Consider the following 26,472-nt stretch of genomic DNA (forward strand, 5'->3'; position numbering starts at 1 on the left):
AATGTTTCTAAAGGCGTGTTTAACAGTCACACTAAGTGCCGGCCAAACAACTCATTGCCCACACATTACATTAAAACAGTCCTCCTGAATGGTAGATCTGCAATATCTGAAGCTACATCCATATAAAACCCTTCCAAGACTTTGACCATGATGTCACTGCTTTCACTAAATTATTTGTCTACTTATCCTTCATACCATCACTTGATGTTATCCTCCTACTATGAGACCATAACTTTCACCTCAAGAGAGCATAAAACTGCTTGTGAGTATTTACTTGATCAGAAAGCACTCCAGATATGCAAACTGATTCCCTAATAGTCTCCTCCTCATTTAAAAGCATTACTTTGAAAGTTAGGGACAGAAAACCACTGTGGCTGAATATCTTATCCAGGTCACTTGGCAGAAAATAAAGTTTTATTGATGGTTTCCCTGATAATATCAGTGATCAATAAGTCTCCTCTAGTGATCAGACTTCCCTGGGGGAGTTGAGTCCTCCCTTGAGAAAGCGCCGAGGACACATACCTGCTCTAATTCTTCCTATCAAATAACTGCATTCTACAACATTGAGCATTTCATACGCACAATAAGAGTTCCATCCTGCAGTGGATTTTTTAAAAGAAATATCACTTAGAAATCTCTGACTCATAACTAGGATTGAACAGACCATTACATCATTCTATTCAAAATCCTAACATTAATGCAACCTACTACTGCTAAACCTGAGATATAAATGGTAAAATCTAGGGACCTAAACATATTGACAAAAATGGCAATAGACACTGTGATTCACTTGACAAAACCACAAACAGAGCCACGTGATGACCCCTCTGAAGTCTGTGAAGCTTTGGAATGATGAGATCTCAAGTGCTATGCCAAACTACCCTGTGCCTCTTCCAAATTGAAAAGATGCATGTCAATCTCGAAATTGGGTAGAATTGGCTTACATAAGACATGAATAACCGAAAGTGCCCCAAGTTCACCAACTTCTTAAACTGCAAATCGCCTGAAAGGCACATATTCAAACTATATACCATACAAAATCCAGTAACGCTCTGCAGCTGGTGAGGCGCGATGCCCAAAAAATTTACCAGAAGTCTGTTGATGGCTACAGGGTCTGGTCGCTGGCTCTGTCTTCCTTTGGTGATCTTGGGTATAATGGGAGGGACTTCCTCCCTTGTGCCATGTGCAGCACAGCTCCAGGATTAGATGGAGCAGGCTAACCCAGCGCTCACTTTGAGGGTGGGGTCCTTCGGCTGCAATCCCTTGGCTGTTTCTCAACTTCGTGATTGCAGGCTCTGGAGTGTAGACAGCCAGCCAATCTTTCATGCGCACTGGTAAGGGGCTGACGTAATCATGCCATCGCACTAATGTAGCAGCGCGAGCCTTCCACACATGAAAATATATATATACATTTTTTTACCATTTTATGAATGTGTGTGCCTCCTGCACTGGCAGCAGGCGGGCTGCCACTACCCAACCATAACGGAGGGGCCGCCACTGGAAAAACCCTCCTTCTGAAAACTGAAATCTTCATGAATACCGAATTTAGCAAGACACCTTTTTTGAATCCTATGAAAGAACATTCACAGAGGATGCCTCAAAAGAACACAGTGTATTCAGCATTCAATCTCTGCCTCAGCCATTTACCACTATCCCTAGAGACATTACTTATATTTTTCATTAAATTTAGATCCACCTCCGATCCCACTTACATCAGCTTACAGGAGGAATGAGTAACAGAGCTATAGACGTACATGAACAATGGGTTATCGAAGTATTCCTTCCATCCAGCCAGGCCCCCCGAAAATAGCACGTATATATTAAAAATAAGCACGCATAGAAACACACAGATAATTACCCAATAGCTACAGGGAGGCAGAGGGTATGCATGGGCGAATTTTGCGAATCTCGCGTTTGCGAATTTTGCGGATTTGCGAATTGGCAATCCGCAAAATCCGCGAATTCTCGCGAATTTGCGGATTTTTTTTTTGTGTTCGCAAGTGTTTCTACCAGTTTGTGAGGATTTGGTACTAGTTCGCAATTGCGAACTTACTTGTCGGCTCGCAACGGTCGCGACTATGTTGTTTCTACATCTGGTTCATCATCACAGCCTCCCAGCACCCTCTGTTTCACCACTGGCACCCTCTCTTTGACCCATGCCACCCTCTGTTACATCAATGCCACCCTCTGGTTCATCATCACTGTAGAAGATGGGGGGGGGAAAGCAAGCCCACCTGCCCTGCTTGAACTGACATGAATTAATTTGGGGTTAGTTTATTAACAACACCTGCCCTGCCCCAACTGACAATAATGAATTAGGGGCTAATTAATGTGTCACTGAAAGAATTTCAAGTCCCAGCCTGGCACCTGCTTGTCTGCTCCTTTAGCTGTAAATCAGGACCTTTGTGGCATACAGTTAAGGTCAGAGCAGGGTCACACAATAGTTGCAAGCAGGCAACCGAATTCTGGAGGGCCCCCTCAGGAAGCACTACAGAGAATCGTTACAAATCATGAGGTTGACCTTTTGCACCTGCTCATTGCTTTTGCTTTTGCTGAAATCGTTTTTCGGTTTTTTCGCGCTATTCGCGGGGCGCGGCGTCGTGCGAAACCGACCGCGGAAGCCGCCAATTCGTGCGAATGAGCATTTTATTTTTTTGCGGCTTGTTGTTTCGCGAGTTTTTTTGCAGTATTCGCGAGCCGCTTGCAGCGCAACACGCGAATTTACCCCAAGGTCGAGTACGGGCGCGGCCATTTTGTTTGCGTGACGTATTTCCGTTTCCGCCCGCTATGTATAATCTCGCGTAGTAAGCGCATTGCGAGTAGAGGTTCGCACGAGATCGCGCGGGAAATTTAGAGGTTCGCACGAGATCGCGAGGAAAATCTCGCGCGAACTTATTTTCGCGCTCGTGAACGGGCGCCAGCCATCTTGTTTTTCATTCATTTCCTGTGTCTGGGCATGGTGTTTAATCCTCTTGGTATCTTTGCCATCCTTTGCTTGTTTTCAGTTTTTTTTTACGATTTTGCTTCTTATCTATCCCTCTCTTTTCCTAGCTGTATATTTTTGTCTTTTCTGCTATTTTTCATTACTTTTAAACTACTTTTTTAAACTCTTTTCTTTTCTTCTTCCCTATCCTATTCTTTCTTAATTTTCTACTTCTTCCTACCTTACCTGCCCAGACCATGGTCAAGCCAGGCGCCGTGAAGCTGCCCAGGCACTTGAGGGCCGCAGCGGCGGCGGGGAGTAGTGCTGGACCCAGTGCCAGGACAGCATGCGGGAGATTGAGGGGGGAGCAGGTGACGCGGCGGGAGATATTCAGCCCGGAGGAAGTGGGCGCGCTGGTCTACTTCGTCCAGCGCCGCCTGCCCAGGACCATCGCGGGAGGCGGCAGGATCGCGGCCGGAGGCTACAACATGCGGGAGCGCCGGAAGCGGTGGGAGAAGGTGTGCTGGGCCATATCCCACCTCTACGGGGTCCAGCGCACCTACAGCCAGGTCACCCATCGCTGGACGGACCTCCTGGACCGCGAGCGCGACCTGCTGGACCAGCTCGGCTTGGAGATCCCCGGGCTTGGTGAGTAGTAGTAGCCATTTAATCACTCACTACTATGATGTTTTCTCCTGCTCTGTGTTGTTGTATTGCAAATATTTGTTTTTTACATGGAGCAAGCCAATAATGCCGCTGATGACGATTACATTGTAGTTAAATTATATTTCAAAATCTTCTGTGCATTTCAGGTGCACTGCTCTCCTTCTCAGTGGCGTTGCTACTATGCTTATTTGTTTTCTATTTTGTGGTCTCATTGGCCTGAGTAACTATTATGTATGAGTGTACTTTACAGAACTGCGTAATGCTAGACACTAGGGGGCAGATTACATTTACAAGCCCCTTGCGCCACGTTTACGTTGCCTTGCGTGACGCAACAGCGGCGTAAACGTGCCGCATCCCAGCGAGTCATTTACGACATGACGCAGCTAGGGAGATGCGTCACGTTATAAAGCCATGGGCCTGCACCACAATGGGTGCGTTCCTAGTACGCAGGGTGGGCGGTCCGGCGGCTGTGCGCCTCGCAAAATTGCCTGCGTGAAATCTACAAGATTTAACGCAGGCACTTCTGCGACGCTGCTACGTCAATTCAATTCCTTATGTCTGCTCGAAGCAGGCGAAAGGACTGACACAGCATGTTAAGTATTGGGTGGCCCTGAGCATTACTGGAGTTGCATTGCGTTGGCGACGTGACTCCAGCGATGCGCCGCTCTTACGTGACGAGATGCATCACGCAAGTGCCTACCATTGCGCCAGGGTGCGCCGCATTGTAAATGAGGCGCATCTGCCGTGTCGCAAGGGTAGTTTTGCGTGACGCATTTGATCTGGCGCATCTCTGGAGATGCGCCAGAACGCGTAAGTAAGTATGCCCCTAAGGGGCAGAATTGCAATTACCGTCGCATCCCTGCAAAGTAGCAGGGATGCGCCATTAATTGTGCGGCCCGCTACCACCACCAAACATGGTGCGCCGTATTTGCAATGCGGCGCACCATGGGCCCAAAACATCACCGAAGCTTTACTGCTGGAGTTGCGTCGCAACGATGGCGCAGCTCCAGCAATGCTCTGGGGTGCCCTATCTCCCCAATGCTGGGTCAAGCCGTACGTCTGCTTCAAGCAGGTGCAGGGTTTGTGTGACGCATCATTGTCCTAAAGGTGACTGATTGAAATTTTGTAGATTTCCCTCAGCCACTATTAGGATGTTTTCCAGCGCAGGAATGCCCTCCCTTGCGCCGGAACGCCCCCTGATGGCGCAGGGCTTTATAACGGGATGCATCTCCCAAATGCGTCAGGTTGTTATAATATTATACGCCGCACCATGGCGCCCTTTTTTGTTTAGGTGCTGCGTCACAAAAGTCACGCAAGAACGGCGCAAAAGAGCCGCAAGGGGCTTAAATCTGCCCCTTCCTTTGTACCCCTGTCAATAAGAAAAATAGTGGCGGTGGATTGATAGTTTGACTATTTAAATGACTGGTAATGTAGCAGGCAACTGTTAGTGTTGTCACTGATCTGACTGAAATCACAATGGAGTTTGTCTGTCACTTTGCGTCTTGCCTGCGGACTGCTGCCTGCCAGTCCTAGGTGAACGTTTCAGTACTTTGTTTAGTGAGTTACGTGACTTTCGAAGTCACAGGTCCGCAAATAAATGAAAACTAACCCTAATCACTATAATTTCACGGAAATATTTTGTTATTGTTCTTTTGAAATGTTTGATTTGGTTGACATTGACAAGCAACAATCATCCATGTTTTCTGTTCTTTCTTTCATGTTGTACGTCAGCTCCCCCCAGGGGCGAGAGGAGGACACAGGAGCAGCAGGCGGCAGATGCTGTTCAACAGGGCCAGGATCGGGCAGGCGAGGGCTCCTCTGCTGGCCCCAGTAAGTTTTCATTTTAGACTAGTACCTATTTTTCCTAGCGTTCCTCATTTGACTTTTTTCAAAATTGTCTTTGCTCTTCTTGTAGACTGTATCTAAATTCTTATCCTGCCTCTACTATGACTCCCTGTGGTATTACTAGATTATTCTTATTAGTCTGTCTGTGTAGCTAACTAAGATTGCACGGTTGGCGAAACTCCCATGATTCTAGTCAGCAATAGCTCTATCAACTTAGTGCAGTCCTCTGGGATTGTCCATAATGTCTTTTGAAGTGTTCTATCTGGACTCATGCTTGCAAAAATTGCAAAACCTTTCGCTCAGTCACTCTAGTCTGGACCAAAATACACAGATTGTATTTAAGTTTAAAAGCTTTATTAAAAGTAAACACATTTATTAAAATGAAGTCATAATAAAACTAAACGTTTAACTGATAATGGAAAAGTGGTTAGTGCTGACGATTAATTGAAGACATTTCTTGTGGTCGAGCCGAGCTCTCACCTGGTTTCAACTTGATCTTGTTGTTAGAAGTCCATCTTCTGTCTGTGTGGAGAAAAATGGTGCGTGTTAAAAAAACAGCCTTCATGAGTTGTGCCAAAAAGTGCTGCAAGACAACCTTCCCTGGAAAAAGGGACATTTTTTTTAACTTTAACGTAGACAGTCACAAATTACATTGTTTTCACATGTCTTCATTCCTAGACCAAAGACTAGTGAGTGCTTTATTCTAACATTCTTAAATGTACTTTGTAGGTGGAACATCTGGTGGCGGGGCCAGTGTGGTGGTGGTGGTGCTCGACACGGAGGCGGAGGGCGATTCTTCAGGGGAGGAGGCGGCGACTGTGAGAGTTGAGACGGTGGTGGTGGCGGCCAGAGGTAAGCTCTTATATATTCCTTACTTATTGAGATTGAAGACTAGCTGGGAAGGCAAGAATATGAGATGCATGGCTGGGTGAATGATGAAGCAATGATGGGTGGAAGGACAACAGCCTGGGTGGGTGACACAGAAACTGTATGTGTCCATATACCTGGATCATGCTACTATCTGACTCTTAGATAGCATATGTGTATCTAGAGCAGGGGTACTCATAGTACGGCCCGCGGGCCGGTGGTGGCCCGGCAAGCCTTCCTTGGCGGTGCGCAGACCTTGCAGACAATCACTGCTCCCCCGGCCCCCACAGAGCAGAGGCTTTTTTGTATTTCACCTGTTAGCGCCCCTGCATCTCCACTCTGACAATCACTGCTACCCCGGCCCCCACAGAGCAGAGTGGAGATGCAAGGCCACAAAGAGGTGAAATAGAACAAAGCCTCTGCTCTGTGGGGCCGGGCAAGCAGTGATTGTCAGGGTGGAGAAGCAGGGACGCTACAACAAACAAAGCCTCAATAATATGTTAATGGTCTTTTAAAGACCTGTTAAGTACTTTGGTGTTGTTGTCTGTGTGTGCGCGTTGAGGAAGCGGTCTCAACCCGGGCTGAAGGCTGACACAGATAGACACACACACAGTGAGATGACAGAGGGGGAGGTAGAGGGAGGGCAGGAGGGAGAGAGAGATGGAGAGGGAGGGCAGGAGGGAGAGCAGGAGGGAGAGAGATGTATGTAAATGCTGGGTCTGGTGGCTCAGTGGGTGAGGGCATCTGCTGCAGGGACCTGTGTGCAACCTCATGGTCACAAGTTATCGTTTTGCTTTAGCCCCGCCCCCTCTGACTCCGCCCCCACCAGTGCGGCCCTCGGCCCCAAACTACACTGTAAATGTAGCCCCTGAGAGAAAGTTTGTGAGTACCCATGATCTAGAGAGAGTAGACGGTCAGTGGATGAACTAAGTGTAACTTTGAAGAGCATGTAACACTGCACCCGCACGTCCGTTCCAGTGTAGGAAAGGCAAGGAAAAGAACTTTTAATTTTGTCCAAATACTACCATCAATAGTAGCAGTAGTTTGTATTGCAAGCACTGCATAGATCCGGTTATTACGGTGGCCACTCCCTACCTCTCTTAATAAGTTTAGTAGTACTCAGTCATTCATGTGTGGATGTATCACTGGTCACTCAATAAAAAGCAAAGCACCTAAAGTCATCCCATATATAAGCAAAAACATCCCATGTGAAGTGAGAGATAATCCGATTATTTATCTTCTTCAATTTTCCATTTCTAGTACTCATTTCCACTGTAGGGTGAAAGTTAAATTAATTAAGCAGTAGCCCTTGAGTTGTAACAGAGTATTCTCAGTGCCACCCGTAATAGAAAAGTAAGAGCTTCACCACCTGCATGTACTGGACGGGTACAGTAACGCAACGCAAGTCTAGGTCACTCCTCATGGCGTGCGTCTCTTTTTCTCGGGTGCAAGTTTACTGCGCTGGCATTATGCCGGCTTGCAGAAGATAACGTACCAATTTTCCAAAACAAGAGACAAGAAGAAGAATAAGACTGGTGTACTTTCATAGTCGACTCCAATGGAAGTCCATAGTGCTCGTAGAATTTGTTCCTTAAACTCCCACTAATGTTAGAGCAAGGATGAAGAAGTGTGAGGTTAGATAGATACTGGCCTCAATAGTTATGTAATGCGTTTGCAAGTTGCTAGTTGTAGTGCAACACAAATTTCTGCTGAATGATTGAGCTAATCTTAAGGAGCATTGGTTACAGACTATGTCTTTCTTTCTTCATATAGGTTCTCCTTCCAAACGAACAAGGAGGAAGGAGCTGGCTAGAGCGGCCCGGCAACGGAGGATCGATGCCACTGTGGCCGAATATCGGCGGCTGGTGGCCCTGGAGGACGAAGAAAGTGTGCAGTCGACCACAACAACTACGTCGTCTGCATCGGCCTCCGTTCCCCCACGGGCTGCCAGTGCCACCCAGCACAGTGGTCCACCCAGACTGAGCCGGGCTGCCAAAGCCAAACGCCACCGCCGAGTAGCAAGGACAACAGCTACAGCTTCCTCTCACAGCCGTTGCACCTACAAGGCATTGAAGGCACGCCTGCGCCGCAGTACCCTGATGGTGTCCCGCCTCCAGCAGGAGCTCCACCACTTTTCCAACCAGTTGGAGGGGCTCCGCGTAGAGCACGCCTTGCTCCGCCAGGAGCATGATGCCCTGGCCCAAAAAGTTGACAGCATCCACCCATAGTGTCCCTTGCCCCTTTTTTAGAGACCTTTGGGGGGTGGGAATTGGGAGTTGGGTTTTTGGGGACTTTTGAAGGACAATCGTTGGGGTTAGGGAGGGTCTTGCGGGAGATTATTTTGTTAGGGATATAAATATACTTTTTCAAACTTTATCTGAGCATACCCGTTTCTTACTGCTTGCCTGGTGGGTGGGGGTTTAACGTTGACTTTGTTTTCCTGAAAGTTTAGTTCCATTTTCTTCCTTTAAGTGTAAATCCCCAAATGTTTTCAACACTAAGTGCTTCTCACAGACTAAGTGAAGTGAATCCAAGAGTCCTAGGACTTTAGTAGTACTACCTTCAGTCTCTCGTCTCTCGTACTAATACTCCATTATACCCCCAAACCACCAAACGCTTATCTTACCTGTAATTTGTGTTTGAAAGTAGGGCTAGACCCAGGGCTGGCTCCACGGGAAACAGCGAATATGGTTGGCAATCTTGGTCGGATAACATTTCCTCATAGCGGTGGTACTAGTGGTGTGACACAGTGGCAGTTGCATGCCTATGAAAAAAAAGAAAATGAAATCTGGTTTGTCCTCCTGAGCAATTCAACGGTACAACTGAGAATATAGCAGGTGACAGAAGTACAGTAGAACAGTGCCACATTGTAGCCTAACAAATGGTAAAGTATAACTACTAATTCGGTTGAAGTTCTTTCACATTAGCAATGGTTCTTTGTCAAGCAGAGTAAGAATATATCCTCGGATTTCTTCACCAGCCTGTTGCTATCACCTTATCCTCCCCAGCAAGTGTGTGGATTTATTGCTGTCATTTAGTCACACATCAATCCCGGGGGAAGAGGGTTAGGGTTTGAAAAATGGATGGGTACGGGGGTTTTTGGGAAAGGTTTTGGGAGACAAGAAAAAATAGCACAGCATAGACAAACAATTGTGAACATAAACAAATCTTTGGGTACAAACCTATCCATCAATCTTTGAAAGTGCATGCACTACTGCATACATGTCAGTGAAAAGTAAGTAGTACATTCGACAACTGTGGAAGAAAGAATGCGACAGTACAGGGCCTGTGTGGAATTATTGATAACGATATTCAACATAAGGTCTCTGTAGCCAGATACCCGAGAGCCTTGCTGGTCACTATAAATCCATTCACAACAACACTCAGTGGGGTTGGTCTGGAAGGTATAGTAGATAGAAAAGGAGAAATTGCTTTTTTTCTAGGTGTCCCCTCACTCACCAGGGTTGCCTCTTGGTGACATGCTTCATCATTGGGGCCATCCCAGTCCTCTACGGCCTGGGGCGTGCTGCGACTTGCGAATTACGTAGGAGCACTTACAAATGACTATGTGTGGTGCAGATGTGATAGTGGAGTGGACTAAGTGATGTGTTAAGGGATCAATTTAGAAGCAGAGAGAGATCCAAGAAATGCAGTCAGAGTCAGAGAAAAAGGCAAGGGATACTGTATCTATGTGGTTGTAGTGGTCCTGTTGGAAGTGGTAAGTAAGTTGCCTGCAGAAAAAAAATCCTCCTATTAGCGGCACTCCTCCATTGCAGCCGACGCTTCGTCCATCGATGTTGGTCACCAGAAGACACCCTGTCCACTGCCTGCCTGATGCTGAATTGTGGCTCGCTACTGTGAAGCCTGACTCCATCCTTTTTTCCCCATTGCAGAGACTGAAACCCGGCCTGTAATTATTCAACGAAAAACAGGAAGTGATATAATATTACAACACCACTGATAAATAAATATAAGGTATGTAGGCTGTGGAGTGCAAAAAGTCACAATTTGATTTTCCTAGTAGACAGTACAATATTTTTGAAAGTGCGTACTCTGAGTCACCTTTTGAAGGATAAATAAGTATGGGCAAATTAATGTAGCGGATCTTGCCCCTCAAGCTAGGTGTACTGTAAACTGTGTTTTAGAACAAAATTAGATCTTCCTAGCAGTGCTCCCACCCAGACCCTTACTAAAGCCAGTCGCAAAAATGTAGAAGATCCCCAATCAAATCTCAAAAAACGAGGCCTGGCAGAAAACTGGTGACAAAACTTACTTTGAAAGTAAAAGTAGGCCGAAGTACCCCCTTCCTAATTACCCCTTACCCACCGTGGATTGCATTCAAACCACTTGCAAGCAACCAAGCAAAAGTAGCCATAGCCAGCATTGCTCCAAGACTCGAAATCCCCCCCACTCAAACACATGCAATAGAAATACTGCTAACCCTAACGAACCCTAAGTTAAGAATAGTGGCAAAGGCTTTCTTTAACTATGCCAAATCCCCCCTTTCCCACCATGGATTTTCTTCAAATGACTTGCAACCAAAATTACACATTCTCACGAGTGCTCTAAGACCCCCGAACTCAGTTGCAAAAATCTAGAACACCCCGAAACACATGCAATCCTGCTGCTAGGGCTAACCCTAACGAACCCTAAGTTACAAAAAGTGCCAAAAGGCTTTTCCGCGAGGATTTTGTCCCAACCACTTCTACCCGGTATTAGACCTTCCCAGGAATGCCCCAAGACACGCCAACCCACCCGCCAAGAAGCATAACACCCCCAAACAGGCCAAAAGCATAATCTCATACTTGCAATATTTCTCGGCCTTCGGTCCAAACGCGCTGCGTAGCTAGGCCATAAGTCGGGGTTGCCACCACGGATTTCCTGAAAAGCAAATGCAATCAAGATTAGAGTGTCCCAGCAGTGCTCCCAGACCACGAAACTCACCCACAAACACCAGGAAGCCCCCCAAACAGGCCCCCGAAAACGCTACATTGAGCAAAATGTCAGAAATAGCCAAAAAAAAATCGGCCTGGATTTTGTCCCAACCACTTCTACCCGGTATTAGACCTTCCCAGGAATGCCCCAAGACCCGCCAACCCACCCGCCAAGTAGCATAACACCCCCAAACAGGCCAAAAGCAAAATCTCATACTTGCAATATTTCTCGGCCTTCGGTCCAAACGCGCTGCGTAGCTAGGCCATAAGTCGGGGTTGCCACGACGGATTTCCTGAAAAGCAAATGCAATCAAGATTAGAGTGTCCCAGCAGTGCTCCCAGACCACGAAACTCACCCACAAACAGACGGAACCCCCCCTAAGAGCACCTCAAAGGCAAGCAAGTCATCAAAAACACAAACATTTTTCCGCCTGGGATTTGGTCCAAAACACTTTTATCCGGTATTAGAGCTTCCCAGCAATGGCCCCAGAGCCGTCAACCCAGGAGAAAACGAGTAGAAGACTCCCAAACAGCCAAAGAGCAAAAGTACAAAAATGGGGACTTAGTCAATTTTTCACAAATTTCACAAATCACTCCGCGCGCGCTCTGCAGCTAGGCCCTAACTCCCCTCTGCCACCATGGATTTGCTTCAAACCTCTTGCAAAGTAAAGTATATATAGCCAGCAGTGCGCCCAGACCCCGAAACCCACCCACAAACACCAGGAAGCCCCCCAAACAGGCCCCCGAAAACGCTACATTGAGCAAAATGTCAGAAATAGCCAAAAAAAATCAGCCTGGATTTTGTCCCAACCACTTCGACCCGGTATTAGACCTTCCCAGGAATGCCCCAAGACACGCCAACCCATCCGCCAAGAAGCATAACACCCCCAAACAGGCCAAAAGCAAAATCTCATACTTGCAATATTTCTCGGCCTTCGGTCCAAACGCGCTGCGTAGCTAGGCCATAAGTCGGGGTTGCCACCACGGATTTCCTGAAAAGCAAATGTAATCAAGATTAGAGTGTCCCAGCAGTGCTCCCAGACCACGAAACTCACCCACAAACACCAGGAAGCCCCCCAAACAGGCCCCCGAAAACGCTACATTGAGCAAAATGTCAGAAATAGCCCAAAAAAAATCGGCCTGGATTTTGTCCCAACCACTTCTACCCGGTATTAGACCTTCCCAGGAATGCCCCAAGACACGCCAACCCACCCGCCAAGAAGCATAACACCCCCAAACAGGCCAAAAGCAAAATCTCATACTTGCAATATTTCTCGGCCTTCGGTCCAAACGCGCTGCGTAGCTAGGCCATAAGTCGGGGTTGCCACGACGGATTTCCTGAAAAGCAAATGCAATCAAGATTAGAGTGTCCCAGCAGTGCTCCCAGACCACGAAACTCACCCACAAACAGACGGAACCCCCCCTAAGAGCACCTCAAAGGCAAGCAAGTCATCAAAAACACAAAAAAATTTCCGCCTGGGATTTGGTCCAAAACACTTTTATCCGGTATTAGAGCTTCCCAACAATGGTCCCAGAGCCGTCAACTCACCTGCAAAGAGGTACAACAACACCCCCACAAGTGCTGAGTCTTTCTTCATTGGGCGTAAACCAGCCCTCTGGTTTGATGGAAATAGGAGTCTGGAGGAGGAGGATAGAGGAGCATGTTCTTCTGAACTTGTGAACCTGAGGAATGCAGACTGCGGCAACGTCAAATCAATTAGCAAACCAGCGAAGACAGTTCTGCTGATGGGCTTGATTTTGTGATTATCTGATTAAAGTTTGAAATATATTAACTGTGCACAACAAAGAAAGACAGACACACAGGAATAAAAGTGAATAGGGACGAAAAAGAAAGTTATTGATTCGTTGTCTCATTTTCAGGGCTCGGTATCACGGTCCAGGAATGAGAATGAGGCTTCGTCATCATACTCTGCGAATTCAGGCAGGGTGAGCTCAGTGTCACCTGACAGAGTAGAAATTCCCTCATCTATGTTGCAGGCCACCTCCTCTTCATCCGGCACGCTCTCTCGTACTCTGAAATCTGGTGGTATGAGGTGCTGATTCATCTTGATCATTGTTAACCTCTCCACATTTTTGGGCGAGAGGCGGCTCCGTTGGGGAGTTACAATGCCACCAGCAGCACTGAAAACCCGTTCAGAAGACACGCTTGCGAGTGGGCAAGACAAGTAGTTTAAAGCCAGGTTGGTGAGCTGTGGCCACAATTCTTTTTTCCCATGCCAATACGCCAATGGGTCAGAATTAACATAGACCTCTGTTGAGTCATTCAGATAGTCCTTCACCATCAACTCAAGGTCCTCATCCAAGGTTCCTTCACTTTGCTTAGCTCTTGCTGTGCCTCTGACCTTTTGAGAACCAAACCCACGCAGAGCTAGCCAATCCTCTTCAGCCTCCAATGTTTCTGTTGTGTTTCGTGCAGATGATCCGGTTGCCGGTGTCTTTAACGGCTGAGAGGTCACTTGTGCCACAGCCACAGGTGCAGAAGTGGATTGTTTTGACTGGGGATGGCCTGCTGATGTACTACCATTTCCTTCAATTTCCAGCCGTTCTGTTTCAAACCTCTTGGCTGACAAGGCTAGCCAACGTTTGTACTTTGGAACATGTTCATCATCAAAAGGAAAGAATGCTTGGCATGCCAGCGCCTTTTTGTAGCGTGGATCCAGAATAGTAGCACAAATGTAATGCTGTTCTGAGTGGATCTTTTTAAGACGTTCATCACCTTGTAGGAGCTCTAATAATTGCTCAGCCAGAAGCAAATTGTCTTGTTTTTTGTCATCTTTTTCAAACACAGAACACACCTCCTTCAGTTGGTCCTCCAGCATGTACAACAATGGGATAGCTTTTCCCAAATTAGAGTCCTCCTTGCTGACTGCACGCGTGAAGAACTCAAAAGGACGAAGCATGCGTGTCAGGCTTTGAACTATGTTCCATTGCGGCCCACCCATCCTCAGCTCCTCTGTACCCTCTGTAAGGAAATATTGATCGAGTTCCGTATACTGCTCATACAGACGCTCAAGCATGTAGAAGGTTGAGTTCCAACGTGTTACCACCTCCTGGATGAGTGCTTTCACTGGCATTTTACGTTGATATAGCAGGATCCTCAGCTGCTTCCGGGCCTTAAAAGAATGGCTGAAATGCTTGCACATTTTTCGGCAGTTGTCCAATACACTGTACGCTGCACTGGATTTATTAGCCAAGAATTTTTGGACAACCAGGTTTATACAGTGCGCCAAACACGGCACTCTGAAATAGTAACCGTCCCTCATGGCCTTAACTATATTGGCGCCATTGTCCGTGGAAACATAACCAACCCGGCGTTTTAGTGGGGACAGCCAGTTAAGGACCTTTGTGTTAAAGACATCCAAAATGTTTTCTGCTGTGTGACGTTTCTCCAAACCAAACATGGCTAGTGTTGCATGTTTCCGAGCAGCTTTAAAAACAATGTTCGTGTCAACACCTGTGTTTAGCTTTGCTTTAGCCCCTGAAAAAGAGACCCAGTGTGCAGTGATGCACATGTAATCAGCGCCTGCGCCACTGGTCCACATGTCTGTTGTCAGATGTATAGTGTGAACAGCACTCTTCTGCAAAGCTGCCCCAATCACCTTCAGAACATCTTCATGTAGTGCTGGAACCGCAACTCGGGCAAAATAGAACCGGCTAGGAACCTTCCATTTAGGGCAGAGCGCTGCCACTAATTCTAGAAAACCAACCCCTTCTACAAAAGAAAAAGGGAGAAGGTCCAGAGCTAGCATTTTAGCCAGCTTAGTGTTATACAGACGCGTCATTGGGTGGTTGCGTTCATATTGCGCTTCTGTAAACAACATCTTTTTAATGTTGCCCTGGACCAAGGATTTACGGGATGATGATGATATCTTCGACCCAGTTACGCTCGCTGATGAACTTTTCCGCATTGATGTCTCACTCTCTCCCACACTCTTAGTGTGGCTCACATGGGGTGTGCTGCTGACAGGGGTACTGGGTGTAAGTGAAGTGTTTGAATCGTCTTCTTCCTCCTCGTCATTATCAGATGAAACAGCATTACGTGCAATTCCGGCTTCCTCGATCGCCTGTAGGTGCGCAAACCATTTGACAGCGTGCTTTCTTTCAAGATGACCTCTCTGGCCTCCGGTACCATAGTTGGAACCCAACTTACCACGACTAACTCGAAGCTTACACATGCTACAAATGGCTACGGTTTCATTTTTTGGGCAAACGCTAAAGAAGTCCCAAACTGCAGACTTGAAATGTCTTTGGGGGCCGGAGGAGGCGGCGATACTGGTGGTGGTGGTCCTGCTGCTAATGCCAGATGAAGTGGAGGATGTGGATTGCCGAACTTCAGTACGTTTTGCACTTTCACCACCACGAATTGAGGTCGAGGACGAGGTGGGTACCTTCTTGCGAGGAAGAAATATGGAAGCGGTAGGTTTTGGTGTACTACTTAACTCCAAATCTAATGATTCCATTTCCATTGCCTCCTCGCCGACATCATCATCACGCTCAGCAGCTTCTCGGGATAGGGTCAAAATGTCTCTTTGCTGCATGCCCGGTGGGGCTGCAGTGACCTTTGTGATGACTGGCTCGTCGTCATCGTGAGAGGCTTCACCACCAGCAGTATCTGTCACTTCTTGTTGAGCCTCATTACACTCCATAGGTATGAGTTTTTGGACGACCTTCCTTTTACGCTTAGGTACCTGTGTCAGATCATGGTGTGCCTCACTGTCAGACCGCAGTTGTGGTTCCCAAGACAGATCACTTGCATCAGAACGAGGTGGGCTTGAAGAATATGTAGACACCCTCCTTGATCTTTTCCTTGCTAGGGATGTGGAAGACAATGAATGATCATCAGGAGGAGTGGCTTCCAATGACACCTCGGCTTCATTGTCGATTTCCTGATGTGCCCCTACTTCGGGAGGAACAACTATTGTGGGCACTTGTGAACCTCCATGCACCTTTGCTTGCGCATCTCCTTTTGCTGCCTCTCCTTCCACATGTACTTGGGCGTGTACTTGCACATGGTGTTGTTGTTGCGGCTGTGGTTGTTCAACACTTGTCAGATGAGTTACAACAACCTGTGTTGATTCAGGGACATTGCTGCTACTTTCTTGCGATGAGCCAACATCACTGGTCGATGGTGATTGGAGAAGTACACTGACTGCCTCTGAAGCACTCAAGGGCTTTGACTTAAGTTGGCGTGGTGGTGGAGGCACTGAACCCAATGGAGCAGGGGTGCTGCTCCCAGCTTGGTCCCCAGCAGATCCTGCTGCTGCAGGCGTACTTTTTTTTTTCTCCCAAAAAACGTGGTGGGTGGCACACCAGCCTCCTTGGTAACTTGCTTCTTCTGCTCCTTACTAGCAACTTTCTTGCTAGAGGAGCTACGGAGACCTTTCTTTGGGGCCATCTTCTTCAGAGCAGGTCAGACAGCAGGCCGCAGTTGCACGAATTGTAGAGTTGTCTGAGGCCAGACGTGACGTCGCGTGACGTTATGCTGCACACACACACCGCTGCAGGACTTCTTCCTGGCACTGGTGGTTCTCTTGAGTCTTGTGCACCTAAAAAAATGGAAGACAGAGGAACATCAGTTCAGTTATACAGCACAAAAAAATCGAAAAACACTGCAAAATCAGCACAATCCCAATCCATCCATGCCCTCCATAATGTTTAAATTCAAGACAACCCACAGAAAGACTAGGCCCATGCAAGACTCACTACCCCTGGGCATAAATAAAGGTTGAAAAGTAGGCAAAATGGTTGCAGGCCTAACAACAAAGCCTACATTCAAAATGGCCACTTGCCTGCCAGCACATGGCCAGTGCCTGTAGCTGCACTCAAAATGGCCACCAGCCACATGGCCTGTCCCTCCCCATGAACACCCCCAAAAATCGAAAAACACTGCAAAATCAGCACAATGCCATTTCATCCATGCCCTCCATGATGTTTAAGTTCAAGACAACCCACAGAAAGACTAGGCCCATGCAAGACTCACTACCCCTGGGCATAAATAAAGGTTGAAAAGTAGGCAAAATGGTTGGAGGCCTAATAACAAAGCCTGCATTCAAAATGGCCACTTGCCTGCCAGCACATGGCCAGTGCCTGTAGCTGCACTCAAAATGGCCACCAGCCACATGGCCTGTCCCTCCCCATGAACACCCCCAAAAATCGAAAAACACTGCAAAATCAGCACAATGCCATTCCATCCATGCCCTCCATGATGTTTAAGTTCAAGACAACCCACAGAAAGACTAGGCCCATGCAAGACTCACTACCCCTGGGCATAAATAAAGGTTGAAAAGTAGGCAAAATGGTTGGAGGCCTAACAACAAAGCCTGCATTCAAAATGGCCACTTGCCTCCCAGCACATGGCCAGTGCCTGTAGCTGCACTCAAAATGGCCACCAGCCACATGGCCTGTCCCTCCCCATGAACACCCCCAAAAATTGAAAAACACTGCAAAATCAGCACAATCCCATTCCATCCATGCCCTCCATGATGTTTAAATTCAAGACAACCCACAGAAAGACTGGGCCCATGCAACACTCACTACCCCTGGGCATAAATAAAGGTTGAAAAGTAGGCAAAATGGTTGGAGGCCTAACAACAAAGCCTGCATTCAAAATGGCCACTTGCCTGCCAGCACATGGCCAGTGCCTGTAGCTGCACTCAAAATGGCCACCAGCCACATGGCCTGTCCCTCCCCATGAACACCCCCAAAAAACGAAAAACACTGCAAAATCAGCACAATCCCATTCCATCCATGCCCTCCATGATGTTTAAGTTCAAGACAACCCACAGAAAGACTAGGCCCATGCAAGACTCACTACCCCTGGGCATAAATAAAGGTTGAAAAGTAGGCAAAATGGTTGGAGGCCTAACAACAAAGCCTGCATTCAAAATGGCCACTTGCCTGCCAGCACATGGCCAGTGCCTGTAGCTGCACTCAAAATGGCCACCAGCCACATGGCCTGTCCCTCCCCATGAACACCCCAAAAATCGAAAAACACTGCAAAATCAGCACAATGCCATTCCATCCATGCCCTCCATGATGTTTAAGTTCAAGACAACCCACAGAAAGACTAGGCCCATGCACGACTCACTACCCCTGGGCATAAATAAAGGTTGAAAAGTAGGCAGAATGGTTGGAGGCCTAACAACAAAGCCTGCATTCAAAATGGCCACTTGCCTCCCAGCACATGGCCAGTGCCTGTAGCTGCACTCAAAATGGCCACCAGCCACATGGCCTGTCCCTCCCCATGAACACCCCCAAAAATCGGAAAACACTGCAAAATCAGCACAATCCCATTCCATCCATGCCCTCTATGATGTTTAAGTTCAAGACAACCCACAGAAAGACTAGGCCCATGCAAGACTCACTACCCCTGGGCATAAATAAAGGTTGAAAAGTAGGCAAAATGGTTGGAGGCCTAACAACAAAGCCTGCATTCAAAATGGCCACTTGCCTCCCAGCACATGGCCAGTGCCTGTAGCTGCACTCAAAATGGCCACCAGCCACATGGCCTGTCCCTCCCCATGAACACCCCCAAAAATCGAAAAACACTGCAAAATCAGCACAATCCCATTCCATCCATGCCCTCCATGATGTTTAAGTTCAAGACAACCCACAGAAAGACTAAGCCCATGCAAGACTCACTACCCCTGGGCATAAATAAAGGTTGAAAAGTAGGCAAAATGGTTGGAGGCCTAACAACAAAGCCTGCATTCAAAATGGCCACTTGCCTCCCAGCACATGGCCAGTGCCTGTAGCTGCACTCAAAATGGCCACCAGCCACATGGCCTGTCCCTCCCCATGAACACCCCCAAAAATCGAAAAACACTGCAAAATCAGCACAATCCCATTCCATCCATGCCCTCCATGATGTTTAAATTCAAGACAACCCACAGAAAGACTGGGCCCATGCAACACTCACTACCCCTGGGCATAAATAAAGGTTGAAAAGTAGGCAAAATGGTTGGAGGCCTAACAACAAAGCCTGCATTCAAAATGGCCACTTGCCTGCCAGCACATGGCCAGTGCCTGTAGCTGCACTCAAAATGGCCACCAGCCACATGGCCTGTCCCTCCCCATGAACACCCCCAAAAATCGAAAAACACTGCAAAATCAGCACAATCCCATTCCATCCATGCCCTCCATGATGTTTAAGTTCAAGACAACCCACAGAAAGACTAGGCCCATGCAAGACTCACTACCCCTGGGCATAAATAAAGGTTGAAAAGTAGGCAAAATGGTTGGAGGCCTAACAACAAAGCCTGCATTCAAAATGGCCACTTGCCTCCCAGCACATGGCCAGTGCCTGTAGCTGCACTCAAAATGGCCACCAGCCACATGGCCTGTCCCTCCCCATGAACACCCCCAAAAATCGGAAAACACTGCAAAATCAGCACAATCCCATTCCATCCATGCCCTCCATGATGTTTAAGTTCAAGACAGCCCACAGAAAGACTAGGCCCATGCTAGACTCAAATACCCCTGGTGAAAAGGCCACAAGTACAGCCCCAAAAAACGAAAATCACTAAAAAATCACCACAATCCAATGCCATCCATGCCCTCCATGATGTTTACATTAAAGAGACCCCACAGAAAGACTCAGTCCATGCACCACTCACTACCCCTGGGCAAAAGGCCCCAACAGCAGCCAAAAAAATCGAAAAACACACTAAAATCAGCACAATCCCATGCCATCCATGCCCTCCATGATGTTCACATTAAAGAGACCCCTCAGAAAGACTCAGTCCACCCACCACAGAGTACCCCTGGGCAAAAGGCCCCAAAACAGCCCAAAAATCGAAAATTCCAAAATTTTTGTTGCAGCAACTGTAATGCCCCAAACAAACTTACTTGTAAAATTTCTAATCCAACAATGATCCAAAGAAAGTCAAAAAGGCCTCAAATCCAAATATCCAGCAGCATCCACAAAAAGTATTCCTTCCAGCTCCACATCCAAATGAAAAGTGACCAGGAGATGGACAAAGCACTGGGAGGAGCCTGCTGGACAGGAACAGGAAGTTGAAGACTGTGGGGCACTTCCTTCCTCCCACCCCCCTCCCCCTCCCCAAAATGGACTCCTCGCTAAAAAAGTGCAGGCAAATGTCAACCTAAGGAGTTATTCAGATAAAAATCATCATTTCAAGAAGGTTTATGCTGCTTGCTGGTGGATTTCTTGTGCAGAATTGCAAATTTTATATTTTCGTTTGTGCGAGATTCTTGCTGCTCGCCGCATCTCAAATCTCGCAATTGCGAAGTACCGCGAGACGTGATCTCGCTGTACTCGCGATGACAAACTCTCGCTCGCAAGCCGCGATGACGTAATCGCGCTCGCCAAATCCCGCGGGATCACACAGCAAGATCCAAAATGGCGCAGCACTCGCAAACTATCGAGAAAAACAACCCGGCAAACGATGATAAACGCCGCGCGCCGCAAAAATTGTATCACCAACGCCGCGCGCCGCAAAAAAAATCCGCTGCGTGCGAATTTGCGGATTTTGCGAGAAATTCGCAAATCTCGCGGATTGCGAATTTCCCGAAAATCCGCAAAATCCGCGAGCGTAACGGATTTTCCGCCCATGCTTATTCTCCACACTCTAAGATTCTAATGTTCGGGAAAATGTATAAAGGGACCTCAAACATTATCAAACAGTTGCATCTGGTCTCAGATCGTGTATAAATGCCGGCATTAGTGGGTAAGCAGCAGAGTTCAGGACCCCACTGCCGGTGAGTGAGCACCTGCGTGAACCACCAACGATTTAGTATACATATCTTTGCAACCATTTGACCTGTCACAATACACCTACTCCAGCGCAAGGCCATACTGTCAGTGTCCAAGAACTCAAATAACAAAGCAAGTTTGGCAGAGTCTGTGAAAGGAACAAGGGGGCATATTATCAATGGCCAGCGATAATTATCGCTGGCCGTACATAGCGATAGAAATATTATCGCTGGCTATTGCTGAATATTATCGCCATGATAACGCTACATTTACAAGGCATAGAGCTATGGCGATTATATTTCAGTGATAGCGGTGTTATCAATGGAACATCGCTGGTTTTCCAGCTATGTTCCGTTGAAAACGGCGATAACATTGCTGATACGACCCTGTGGTCATATCAGCATAATCCATCTCCCATTAAAAGTATGCCTTAGTCAGGAATTTAACAGATGTTAAATTCCTGAGTTAAGGCTGAGGTAGCGCGATTTTTTTTATCGCTGCACCTCCTTGTTAATATCGCGAAGCTGCCTTCACGATATTAAAATGTATTGTTTTCACAGCCACGCCTTCTTTGCATCTCATTAGCGATGCGAGGCTGTGAAAAAACGGGCTATACATCAAGGAAACACGAGCTAGCATGTCCTTGATGATATTGCGATATAATTATCGCCGCTTTTTGCCCAAGATAGGACGCTAAAGCGGCGATAATTATAACGCCAGCCCTTGCTAATATGCCCCAAGGTTAATAGCATGCAGTGTCTGCCAGATATTGTGGAGCTAGGTAGGGACAGGACCAAAAGATAGGACAAAGGTCACAACCATCGGTAGAGCACCTCCAACAGACATCACTTGGCAGAGGTTTAGCCCTGCGCAATTTGTATGGGGACCAGTACCAGTTATTCAGGACCTTAATGTAAGAGCACTTGAGCTTTGCCATCTGACGGGAGCGGTCTTGATGAGTCATAAGCTCTGTCCAGCTCTCATCAGAATAAACAACCTCAACTTGGTCCTGCCAGAACATTTTAACCCCCAGCCATATGCCATGAGAGTACACATTGTCAATAAGGATCTTGTCACATTAGAACCTTGCCACTAGAAAGTCCCCATTGTGTTATGTAAGCCAGAAGGGTAAATTCTGTGAGGAGGACGGGGGTCCTTTCCCAATGCTGCCCCGCAGAGAGTCCTGCAATTGCCATTATCTTCATAATTCTGACTGGCAACTCAAAGTCCAATTGCAGTGCTTCAAAGGGCTTAAAGGTATAACCGGTAAGTAAGTTGTCAACCATCCATACCCCTGCCCCTCCCACTGCCCAATGAGGTCATCAAATCATCGGGAGGCGTATGACAATGCCCCATTAGACCATAGTGGGACACCTCTATGAATCGAGTTGTTTATACCCTAGAGTCTATGGGAGTCTTTTGATGTGTACCACATTACCATTAAGTATAGAGAAACAAACTTAGATGCACGAAAATCATGCAGTATCCCCATGCCCTCGGAGGCCTGCACTTCATTGGTCTCCAAGGTCACCCATATTGGTTGTTCCTCCATGGGCTCCAAAAGACAAAGCAGTTCTGAGAGATGGTGTGAACGATAGTATAGGTACATGTCAAACGATAGCAACCCATCAGCCGGAGTATCCATTTTTGCGGATCGGCACGGGATTGAGACAGATTTTCCTCCCAGCCCAGATAAACGTCTTAACTCGGTTCTTCAAGGTGCTTAGTAGTGCTTTGGGGACAAGTAGTGGTGGTATACAGTAACATAATTAAATCAGAGGGGACTATTATCAAGGACCGGTGTTAAAATTATCGCCCTTTTATCGGCAGGACACTTAAAACGGCGATAATTTTAACACCGGTCCTTGATAATATGCCCCAGAGTGTCATCACCATCCTCACCATCTATACCCTGCACCAAAGCGAAACATGCAAGGAAGACCCGTGCAAAAAATCATTCTCCATCTTCGTCATCAGGGGCTGCAAGTTATCATCCACCATATTTTCTTGGCATCTTTGACTAGGATACCTAGATATTTCAGTTTAGAGGTTTTCTATGTGAAGCTGAAGCTAGTATGCAGGGGTCTTTGTCCATGTGCAGCCATCGCAGTGCCTCAGTCTTAGACCAGTAAGTCTTTTCACCAAAGAAAACAGTGTGTCCGGGTCACTGAGGGTCAGTTAAATAACATTAGCGCGGAGCATCACTTTGCTGCACCCCCTTGTGTATCAATGCCCTCAATCTGATCAGACCAGTAAATAGCCACCGCCAATGGCTCCAGGCCATTAGGAACAACAAGGGAGATAATTGACATCCTTGTCTCTCCCATTTGTGAATAGTGAAACCCTCAACACAGCTCCCACAATCAGCCTCTGCCATAGGGGCAGTATAGAGTCATAGGACCTTTGCCAGATAAGTAGGACCTATCCCTACTCTCCCCATCATGTTGAACAGGTACTTCCATTCAACCCGATCGAAAGCCTTCTCAACATTAAAGGGCAGCCGGCGTTTGTCGTCAGGATCATTCTTCACTTGCCATGTGGTATTCATTTGGAGGCGCATGTGGTTTTGAGACGAGTGACCAAGCACGACCCTAATTGGGATGCATGGATCAGACTTGGAATTACCCTTTTTAGCTGGGCCGCTAGGACTTTTGCAAGCACTTTCATGTCCATGTTATTATGTGATTTTGGGTGATAGCTAGCACATAGGGTGTGGTCTTTGTCCAGCTTCAGTAAGAGGTTGTGAGGTTCCGTGACGATTTGAACCCGTGTTTTCAATATTGTCGGAAATACATAATTTGGTATCAATGAACCGCAAATGATCCATTTAGCATATCCTGGTGTTTTCGCTATGCTACGAGCAAGAGTACTCCTGTTACAAACACATTTCCGATCTACCCATGGCATCCATCTTAGATCATGGCAGCCATTTTGTGTTTCTTGCCCTCACATACGCAATAACCTCTGATTACTTCATTTCGATTAAGGACACGTAGGCTTAACCGGCGATTCACCTTTCCAGTGACACGTGCACCTTAGAACAGAACACGCTGTAGCTGCATGACTCGACAAAGACTACCTCCTCTGCCCGAGGCCAGTCCTGCTATACTGGTTCTTGTGTTCGTTGGCCTGATCATGATTAGGCGGCCGAAGCCGGTAGCCTTGCCCATTTACAACCCACAAACATCCCTTATCCTGCTTTTCTATCTTCTGCACCTGGCTCTGCTCCTTTCCTTCTGGGCCTTTATTAGGGGGAGGTAACGAAATTTACGATGAGGCAGTCCGGGTCTTGAATGAAAAGTTGACATGAGATTATGATGGAAAAGTGGGAACCCCTCGTTCGTAATGTTTTGACATCAGATATTGTCGACGATTCCTGTGCAACGCCAAATATTTATTGTTTAGGACACAAAGGTTTGGGAATGTATTACATGTAAAGAATTTGCCTCAAGCTCAAATTTTAGTATATAAGGAGCAACCCTTTTTGTACAAATTGAACAGGCTCCTAGATTCTGCCCGTGTGTAGTTTCTGTGACTTCTGTGTCCCTGCAGTAATAAACCTTTGGTCTTTGACGCCACCATCGAGAAGCCCGTGTTTCTGTTTATTTGTGCACCGAGACAGGTGGAACTCCGGGGTCTTCGGGTGTTATCCCTGACACCTCTGGACGGAACCAAAAAGTCCAGAACTCCAATTGGCGCCCAACGTGGGGCGACGTCATTCGGTACCGGTCCAAAAGCCTGAAGAGTTCGAGAAGCTTCGTGTGAAGATTCCTGAGGGAGGCGCCCCACTTCATCGATCCCGGCATATCGCAAAAGTGGCCCGACGTTCTCTTCCACGAGGGTTCCCGTTCAGGACGGCTGCAGTGGTCCGTTGCCTTGACCGTCGCCCTGTCTTGGACCCGAGGTGCAGTCCTTAGTACGGCGAAACGTGACGGGTTTCTCCTTGGTGACGTCTTCAGTGCCTCAGTTAAGTATTTAGTGGTTGCTAGTTGGTTACTTCGTAAGGGTTGTTAAAATCCTTTTTAGTTCTTGGTTTGGTTTGGTTTCGTAAGATTATCACTGGTTGTTTTGGTTACGATAATCTATTGGTTTAGTTTGGGTATCGATACATTTGTTCGCTTTTGGTAGGCCTAAGTTCTTGGTTCGAGTGCACATTCCTGTTTGTGTTTGTTTGTTCTGTGTTCCGGATTATAAAATGGTAAGTCGGAAAAATTGTATGTTGTCGTGCTTTGGTTGCAACAGTGATTCCCGGTTGGAGGACTCATGTCTGGTTCCTCCGATCGGAACTCCCCTATATGATCTTTATTGTAAGTTTGGAGTGGGTCCTATATCTTATAATGAGGTGTGGGTCCGATACACTGAAAAAGATGGTGTCCTTAGTTGGCCACTACATGGTAGTTTTGAACCTGAAGTTCTTGACAATTTAGAAGTAAAATTGTTTAAGAAGAAAGCCCGTCCGGCAATGTTTGATTCTTTCCGTTACTGGCGAAAAGAATCTAAACAGAGAGAAATTAAAAGGTTGAAGAAAGAACAGAAAGAGCAAGAGTTAACTTTAGAACAAGCGGCTAAGCAGCTGCAAGATAACGAGTCTGAGAAAGCAATGGAGATAGCTACTAGAGAGCGTAACTTAGCGATAGATAAGTGCTATCCTGCCTTGCCATCGAGTACAACTAAGATAGTAGAGGACCCCGAAAATGATCCTCTGTTGTCTTACTTGTTACGGTCACCCCCACCGTATGCACAGGGCGCTACGGCTCCACCTGTACCGAATGTTCAATTGCCGGTTGCTGGACAACCTGGTATTCCTGCTCCTGCCCCTCAGAATCAAGCTCCTGTACCTCCTGTGGTTAATGTAAATGTTCCTTCAGCACCCCCTCTTCCTGGTTGCCGACTTCTTTGCCTATACCTATATTGCTTACACCTACTGCTTCACAAGCTACCTTACTTGATACTCCTACTGTCCCTGTACTATCTGTTCCAACTGCTACTGTGTTTTCTACATCTGCTAGTATTATGACTCCGCTTTCTGTTCGTCGAAGAATCACTGATTCTGTCTCTAACATTCTGTCTCCTTTCTATAAATCTTTAATTAAGACTCCTACTTCTGAGTCTGTGCAGAGACGTAGTCAGCTCCCAAGTACTGAGGAACGGGGAATATTAGATTCCACGGCTCTCCGATGGATTTCGAAGAGTAGGAGATATAGTACGAGAGATGTACTAGATACATTTATGCAGTGGAACGAACCAACACAACGATATGTATTCGACGAGATGTGCTCTCTTTTACGTGAGGAACTAGAAGAAGATGACTCTGAATCGAATTTAGATGACTTAATTAAGGTTCAGAAAGAGTTTGCTGCAGGTATGATAGTAGGTCAAAATATAAAAGAAGCGATGGAACTGATTTTAAGTTATAGGAATGATCCATCACTTCGTTCACCGAGGGACTTAGAGAAAAGTAGTACAAAGCAGAATCGCCAATATCCAATGAGAGAGGTTCC

The sequence above is a fragment of the Lissotriton vulgaris genome, chromosome 7, assembly GCF_964263255.1.
Source record: "Lissotriton vulgaris chromosome 7, aLisVul1.2, whole genome shotgun sequence".
Classification (NCBI taxonomy): Eukaryota; Metazoa; Chordata; class Amphibia; order Caudata; family Salamandridae; genus Lissotriton; species Lissotriton vulgaris.